Source organism: Sinocyclocheilus grahami, unplaced genomic scaffold (genome assembly GCF_001515645.1).
Source record: "Sinocyclocheilus grahami isolate Dianchi unplaced genomic scaffold, SAMN03320097.WGS_v1.1 scaffold230.1, whole genome shotgun sequence".
In the NCBI taxonomy this organism is placed as follows: Eukaryota; Metazoa; Chordata; class Actinopteri; order Cypriniformes; family Cyprinidae; genus Sinocyclocheilus; species Sinocyclocheilus grahami.
The window spans coordinates 2,421,408-2,430,352 of NW_015505409.1; positions in this window are offsets into that span (position 1 = coordinate 2,421,408).

An 8,945-nucleotide genomic window follows, 5' to 3' on the forward strand; every position below is an offset into this window, starting at 1 on the left:
CTTAAACAGTCCATTCATGCTCGAAAACCCTCCAATGTGGCTGCATTAAAACAATTCGGCAAAGAAGAGTGGGCCAAAATTCCTCCACAGCGATGTGAAAGACTCATTTCCAGTTATCGCAAACACTTGATTGCAGTTGTTGCTGCAAAGAGTGGCACAACCAGTTATTAGATTTAGGGGCAATTACTTTTTCACGTAGTGCCAGTAAGGTTTGGACAGCTTTTCTTCCCTTAATAAATGATATCATTATTTCAAAAATGCATTTTGTATTTACTCAGGTTATCTTTGTGTAATATTAAAATTGGTTTGATCTGAATCTTTCAAGTGTGACAAATATGCAAATATAGTATATATAACATACTGTATATAACTGCCGCCTCATTTTAAAGCACCACCACATATCACTGATATACAGTATATTGTGTATATATTGTGTATACATTATATACATATATAATTTTATATACAATAAAACATGCTTTAAATTGTATCATTATTAATGTAAAAAAACATTTAATTCCTCCAGCAAAAATATAATTGAATTATATAGCCATATACTATATATATATATATATATATATATATATACCTGGACGACTTGCCATAATTAATGGAGCCATGAATTCTGCACTCTATCAGAAAATCCTGAAGGAGAATGTCATATACTGTATATAGTCCATAGTCTAAACTAAACAATGTAAACCAGTAATCTAGCCAATTCATATGGTTGCCATTTTCCAGGCAATTTTCTTAATAGCATGACTGTTAATATCAATGACATTTCATACAAGTTGTACAAAATTATAATTTCAGCAAGAAGTACATTCATCTTTTTAGCATCAGCCTTGTAACAGCTTGGCATCAATTCCCAAATTCACAAAGCATGAAACTTTAGCATGGCTCTACCTCTCTCTGCGGGACACCCCCAACACTTAAGGATATAGAGTTGATACTGGTCACCTCTGAATTGGATTTAATATCACTAAATAGAAAGTACTTGCTGAGGCATTTGGTAATCAAAGCTAAAGGCAAGCCACAGGGGGGTTTCATTATGGGAAGAGCTGCTCTGGGCCTCATGGCTAATTGCTGAAACGCACAAATGGAGGGGAAATTCAATGTGACGTGAAGCATAGTAAAGAGAATACAGCCACTTTGAAAGAGCAGTATGTGTGTATACGGCTCTCCGGCTGGGCCTGCCAAATATAGGGATTGAAGGTTAGATTGGAATAAACATATGTGCACACACATTCATAACCTCTCCTGTGTGCTATAGAACAAACACAGAGCATTTTCTTTGTTTGATCTGAAGCATGCTTTGACTGGCGGACTTTGTCATAACAGCAGAAGTACGGCGGTGAAGGGCAGAGCTTATCATGGCTAATTTACACCTGGCAAACTGACAGTGAATATAAAGCAGCCCATAGCAGAACTAAACCGAGATCATTCCCAGCAGTTATGATATGGTGGAACAGAGATAGCGTGTAATGCACATACTGATAGAGCAATGGGGTCAGGTGGTGGAATAGGGAAAATAAAAGTTTACTGCATGATCACTTGGAGGCTCGTTGTGGTGCATTTCCCTCTGAAGTTGTATTGGATTCTGTGTTTTCTCAGGTTTGGGTTTATATTCTATTATGACAACATGCTGGCTGATCTGAATCCATATTTCATGGCTGGGCATTTGGTACCGTGGCAACGGGCTGCAGGGGCCAATGAGGACGCAGCAGGGAGCTCCAGCTGTGCAGCTCAGTTTACCCATATGCCTCTGATGCTGCCGTCCACTCCTTCGCCGGGAACTTCCCTTCCAGCAAGAGAAGAGCAGCGGGAGACAAAGACATGCTGAACCTGCAACCTGCAACCTGCCTAATATCCACAAATCTAGAGCAACAAACACAAACATTTACTTTGCTATATCTACATAGACACATATCATATATATACTGATTTTATATAAATCTACCTACTAATGTTATCCTACACCTTAAAGTGATAAATCACCCCTGAATGAAAATTCTCTCATCGTTTACTCACCCTCAAGTTGTCCCAAACCTATATGAATGCCTTTCTTCTGCTAAACACAAAAGAGGATATTTTGAAGAATGTGTGTAACCAAACAGTTGATGGTACCCATAGACTTCCATAGTATTTTTTTTTCATACTGTGGAAGTCATATCATAATAAATGCATGTATATATATATATGCAGGCTAATATATACATATAAATATATGCGTATATAACATTTATTATGCAACTATTATTTACTCATGCAAATATTAATTTAATAACACATTTATTAATATTATTGTTTATTTTGTATTCATTCATTTATTATCTTATCATCATATCTTATCACACGTGTGTGTGTGCAAATAAAAGTGTCATAAATAAAATATAATATTTGCATAAATTATAATATTATATATATATATATATAGGCAGTATACATATATATTTTTATGTATCATATGTGTGTGTGTGTGTGTGTGTGTGTGTGCAAAAAGTGTCATAAATAAAAGATAAACTAAAAGATGAATATGTACATATATATATATATATATATATATATATATATATATATATATATATATGTGTGTGTGTGTATACATAGTTGAGGTATACCTATGATGAAAATTACAGGCCTCTCTCATCTTTTTAAGTGGGAGAACTTGCACAATTGGTGGCTGACTAAATACTTTTTTTCCCCACTGTATATATATATATATAAACCAAAAAGAATGATGACAAATGACATATTTTCTTTTTTGAGTGAGCTATCCCTTTAAAAAATACCCAACTGAAAAGCTTCCTTCCACTTCTGGTGGCTAATTAATGAGTAATGGCTACAGAATGAAGATGGAGTCACAGATGCTGACAGCTGGCCAGATGTATCTTTTAGAATCGAAGTGTCACTCACTCCAGATCCAATTATAGCTTGCAGCTGTGAACGGACAAACAAGCGACTCGAGTTTATTTCAGCTTCCAGTCAATCAATGTGTTTCATTGTCTACAGACCCTGATTCACCGCCTTTTACATCAAGGTGAAAAAATAACAAAATATCCCAGCAGACTCCTCAATCAATGGCATCCGAATGGGCCACAACACCGACATTAGCTAAATATTTAGAAAGACTCGCTCATTGACTGAGGAGAAGAGCTTACACAATGGGATCTGACACTTTTTGCCTTCCAGTTTGTTTAGATTAACCAGCGACAAAGAATTTGATCAATCATTCCAAAGCTGTTATCACAGAAAGCAGGACAGAGACAGAGAGGTCAGGAGGGTCACGAGAATGTAATCAATCGAGTCAATAAGCAGTTGATTTCCGCCTGAGAGCTCTGGAATTTAAATATCGCTACGGATCGGTTTTTAGCCTTATGTCCTCTGCGTGTCAGAATATGTTCAGACTGCTGTGGACTCAAAGCTCCAGGCCAAGATACTTTTGCACTTTTCTCTAATGGTGTGTCTAGAAGCCAGCAAGGGTTATCGGTCTAACCAAATTATACTGATTCTGTGAGTCTTATAACATTATTCTATTTAGACAAGTATAATCTTTCTGTCCATCTCTCTCAGGGTAAGGGATATCGCTCCCTCTGGTTTGCAGATGGAGGGCAGATGGCTGCTGTTTCACTGATGGCAAATTTCCATTTCCTTAAGGTCAACAGCTCACTGCCACAAAACAGGCAAAGGAGCTTCGATAAACACTCAGTATTTGCATTTAAAATAGGGTTGAAGACTGAACCGCATTGGCTGCCTTTCTGCTCAGGAGATCAGGAGGAGAATCCAAAACAGCGCATAAACTGTCACTTTTAATCACACGTTCATCCACATGTGTGGTTTCTGATTTGTCAGGAGTCATTACTGTGGGTGCGGACATACAGTTTGAATAATAGTTGGCAGTGTATGCTGACCTGTACTGTAGACTGTTTATGTAGGCTATATTTCAAAACTGACAATCAATCCCACTGGAATTTGAAAAACTTCTCTGAGGATAAAAGAAAGAACGTTCGAAAGTGTTTAATCTACTTGATTTTCTCATTACCTTTAAACTTGAAACTTAATTTAATTACTTAATTTGATGTGTGTGGAAAAGAAGGCGCACTTGAGATGAAGTGAAGCTAGATATTCTTCAAGTATTGATATATAAATGTAATTTTCTCACATTGGTTTGATATACTATTGTTCTTTTACTTCCTATCCATCAGTTACCACAGCCATGAACTTTTAGGAAGAACCTATGACATCTAAAGTAACAAAATTATGAAATCAGTGAAGAACTATAACCTGAGGCAATTTAATACCACATCAGAAAGCCTACCAGACCACTGCAAAAACAAAAGCAGATTATCAAATTATAGAATTGGTAATAGTAAAAAAAATTTTTTTAAAGTCTGTTATTTCTTTTGCTGTAGCGTGTCAGTAGGAAATATCAGTTTACATTCCCAAACATTCATTTTGCCATTAACTGTAATAATCCAGTAATCCAATAATCCATTTTTGTCTGACAACATCATCAGTCTGTCTAGAATGACATGAAGAAACAGAACAAACTGAGACAGACTCAATCCAGACGAACGTCTGTGACAACGTCTCCAAGATGTTTTTCATACTGATTAGTTCATGAGATGCTCTTTTTGTAGTTATACTGTTAATCAGAAAGAATTCATCATTTAAAACAACTTGTATGGCTGTGTTTTCTGAAATAATATTGAATCAACCCCAAACCCACTTTCACTTCTTAGAATTCAGCCCTGCGAAGCTGGCAAAGCTACAGTATGACTACCCCAAGCCAGAAGGCTGGACGAATCAGTACAGAGAAATTCCCAAAGCAGAGATTTTTGAAATTTATATCAACTTTGACAAGAACTCACACAGGCAGTTTATCAGAGTAAAATCTGCCAGATATCAGACTTCTGCTATTGTTCTCCACATGTGCATCATCTTCAATAAACAAAAAGTGGAGGTACTCTGTCTCCTGCGAGGACATTTTAGCCGCGGCTGTCTCGGAGTCATCGATTGTGACTAACGGTGGAGACAGTAATCCTGTGCAGGTACTAGATTGCAATGGCCCTGATCAATAGGCCCCGCACGAAGGGAGGTAATGCCCACAGCGGCAGCAGCATTCATCAAAAGGATAACAGGAATAAAGTCAACACTGCCCACAGTCTGTCTGCACAGCAACCCACTTGGAAGAACAAAGCATGCAAATACTTCATCTCCGAGCTGAAATTTCAGTCAAGTTTGTTCAGGGTGAGCTTCAGTGTGACTGAGGAAAGAACCACACATGAGGCTGCAGAGCTGAATGGGGCAAATGTCTTTCCTGCCACATGAATTTATTTGTGACCCTGTTCCACAAAACCAGTCTTAAAGTCTCCATGAAATCAAATTAAAGTTCAGCTTCTCATCAAACTTTCTGTCCAATCAAATGCTCTCTAGAATCCGAAGCGCCCACCCCCTACACTATAAAATAAACGCTGAAGCCGCGGATGAAATCGGACACTTGTAGCGTCTGGACCAATCAAACACACAATTTTTCATTTGATTTAACAAATCAGTTATTCATTAGATTAACAAATCGTCACAGTCCCCTCACCCAATAAACTGGATGCCAGGATGTCTGCAACGACACCAGGCCCCCCCTGGTTACCATGGCAACCCTGACACCAGATACATTTACAACCTAATGGAATGCGAGCAGGGAAAAGCACTGCATGTTCCATAGCAAGAGGCAAATGCACAGTAGAAATGGACTTTTCTACTAATTAATTCATAGGAAGACCTTTCTTTGAATGAACACACATATCCTTCAGGTCATGGTGTATGTTGTCTTTGAGATTTTATACTGTTTTATGCAGGCTTATGATGGAAACACTCATGTTCACCATATTTAGTATCTATGAATTCGCCTTCTGATGATCTAAACGAGCGTGTATATTATATGTTGGTACATAGGCAATATATTAGTGTCCTGAGAACCTTTAGTAATCTTGATTCAAGTTCCATTTGCAAAGTACCATGCCCTCACACAAAGGGTCATAAAAACTCCCCGAGATACAACTATTTGAAAATCTGGAATCTGAAATCTGGAGAAAATCGCCTTTAAAGTTGTCCAAATGAAGTCCTTAGCAATGCATATTACTAATCAAAAATGAAGTTTTGATATATTTATGGTAGGAAATTTGCAAAATATCTTCATGGAACATGATCTTTACTTAATATACTAATGATTTTTGGCATAAAAGAATACAATGTATTTTTGGCTATTGCTACAAATATACCCCAGCGACTTAAGACTGGTTTTGTGCTCCAGGGTCACATTTGATGTACAGACCCTCTCTATATAGTCTCTCATATGCGAGTTGTCAAAACACAGTACATTTCTTATTTTCTCCCACAGCTTCTCCTGGTTGTCAGTGTTGAAACAGTTTGGTATTTCCCTCATTCTTCCAAATGTTATATTATGGCTAAAATTCAATCAAAAGCTCATTTGCTTGCCGTTCTGAATGTTATTTAGAGCAGAGACTGATCATTTTTTGTCCCCGCATCAAACTGTGAACATTTTTCCAAGCGCAGCCAGATAAGATACCAATCAGTAGGCCAGATTGGTTTTCCAGTATCTGTGTGGAGATCAGAAGACGCATCAGTGAGATAATTTGCAGATGTTTCCTGTGACCTCCACACATTCAAATGGAGTTCTTGTTTCGGTGCTGTCTCGAGTGTCCGCAAGTTTACCCACAAACCCCCGAGCTTCATGCAGATGGGGACATATTAAAATTCACTGCAACCCAGCAGTCAATACCACTCCATATTTTATGCCGTCACGTCTTCAACGAAAATCGTTTGTTTAGGATTTGTGGATGAAGCTCTAAAACAATCCAGCTTATAGATTGATAGATTGACAGGTGCTTTATTGATCCGAGAGAAAAAATCTAGCAATGATCTAGTTAATGTTTCATAAATCCCACTGAGAATCATTCAAATCAAAGTGACAGAGCAGAACTGTGACAAATAAAAATAACAAGACAGATAAAGAGATTATATTAAAAACACAGAGACACAAACATTCACCTTCAGCTGAGAGAAAATGTCACGGAGAAATGTTGAATAAAAGAAATCACTGTCCTACTTCTTTGCTGTTATAAGAGATAAAGACTCCTTTGATTTCTCTTTTGGTCTGTTTTTTTGTTGTTTCCCCCTCTAATCTGTTTTAAATTATAAAGTATTGAGCACAAAAAGGCTCTTTTGATCTTAAAACTGTGCATTTTAAATACTATTAATGAAGGCATACCTGAACGTAATGAAGCAATGTCACACAAGCAAGAATGCTGCTGTACCGAATATCATGATTGTGAGCGAGATATTGCTTTAACACAACAGTCCGACAAAGAAGAAGTTAATAATAATATAATTAACAAAAATAATAGATGCTTTATTGCATAAAAAATATATAGCCTATTAGAGTTCTAGTGCTTTCACAGAAACGTTGCTGTTTTCAACTAAAGCAGCTACTGGGAGTCATTCAAACATATTGATTGTCCTAAATACACTTATGTATGCTTCTTTCGTATGGGTATGAAAATGAATCGAAATGGCATTTGATTAATGCCGTGTAAATATGATTAAATGTGCAAATTCAATAATGCATCCACAGGCACCATTAAGCCATCAAAAGGAAAGTTCTGGTGCTTACAAATGACAGAGGGACTGCTAACTTTATGAAATGAAATAAAGGGACATTGCATTTCACTAGGAAGACTTGACATTTAAATTTGATTGATGCTTTGTGAAGAAAATCATCAAATCATCACTTCTAAATGCCACAACAGACAGTTTAACAGATGAGCCTGGGTGTATTTTGAAAGGTTTAAATTACATAATGCTAATCCGACAGGCACGGTGAAATACAACGGTAATCTTTAAAATAAAAATTGCATCTGGTACCTTTTGTAATAATGTCCAATGTATCCCCCATATGTGGCCTTTTAGACTCTAAATATCAAGCAGTTCTAGGACGCACTTTAAAATTGTTTCCCAAGGACCTGTGGTGAGATCAGAGAACTCGGGCCAAATTGCTTTTGAGACATTTTGATGCAGTTTTTTTTATCAATGTAATTTTTTCACATTTTTTGGTCTCTCTCTATGTGTTTATGTGTGTCTGTAAATTAGACAGACAGACAGAGGTTAAATAATAATGGACTGAAAAAATAACATTGTGATAACGACCATATCCAACAAACCATATCTGCACAACTGGTCATAATTTCTTCAGTAAGCAAATAACAAATACAAAAGCATCCGTCACATCACAGGACAAACAAGCCTTTGATTTTGTTTTGATATTTATAAAGCTTTCAAACTGTTTACTGAAGCCTAACATGCACTTGTGATGCCGTGTGGAAATAGTTTTTGGTGTACTGCACAGATGTAATCTGTTTTAAATTATAAAGTATTGAGCACAAAAAGGCTCTTTTGATCTTAAAACTGTGCATTTTAAATACTATTAATGAAGGCATACCTGAACGTAATGAAGCAATGTCACACAAGCAAGAATGCTGCTGTACCGAATATCATGATTGTGAGCGAGATATTGCTTTAATACAACAGTCCGACAAAGAAGAAGTTAATAATAATATAATTAACAAAAATAATAGATGCTTTATTGCATAAAAAATATATAGCCTATTAGAGTTCTAGTGCTTTCACAGAAAGCTGTTGCTGTTTTCAACTAAAGCAGCTACTGGGAGTCATTCAAACATATTGATTGTCCTAAATACACTTATGTATGCTTCTTTCGTATGGGTATGAAAATGAATCGAAATGGCATTTGATTAATGCCGTGTAAATATGATTAAATGTGCAAATTCAATAATGCATCCACAGGCACCATTAAGCCATCAAAAGGAAAGTTCTGGTGCTTACAAATGACAGAGGGACTGCTAACTTTA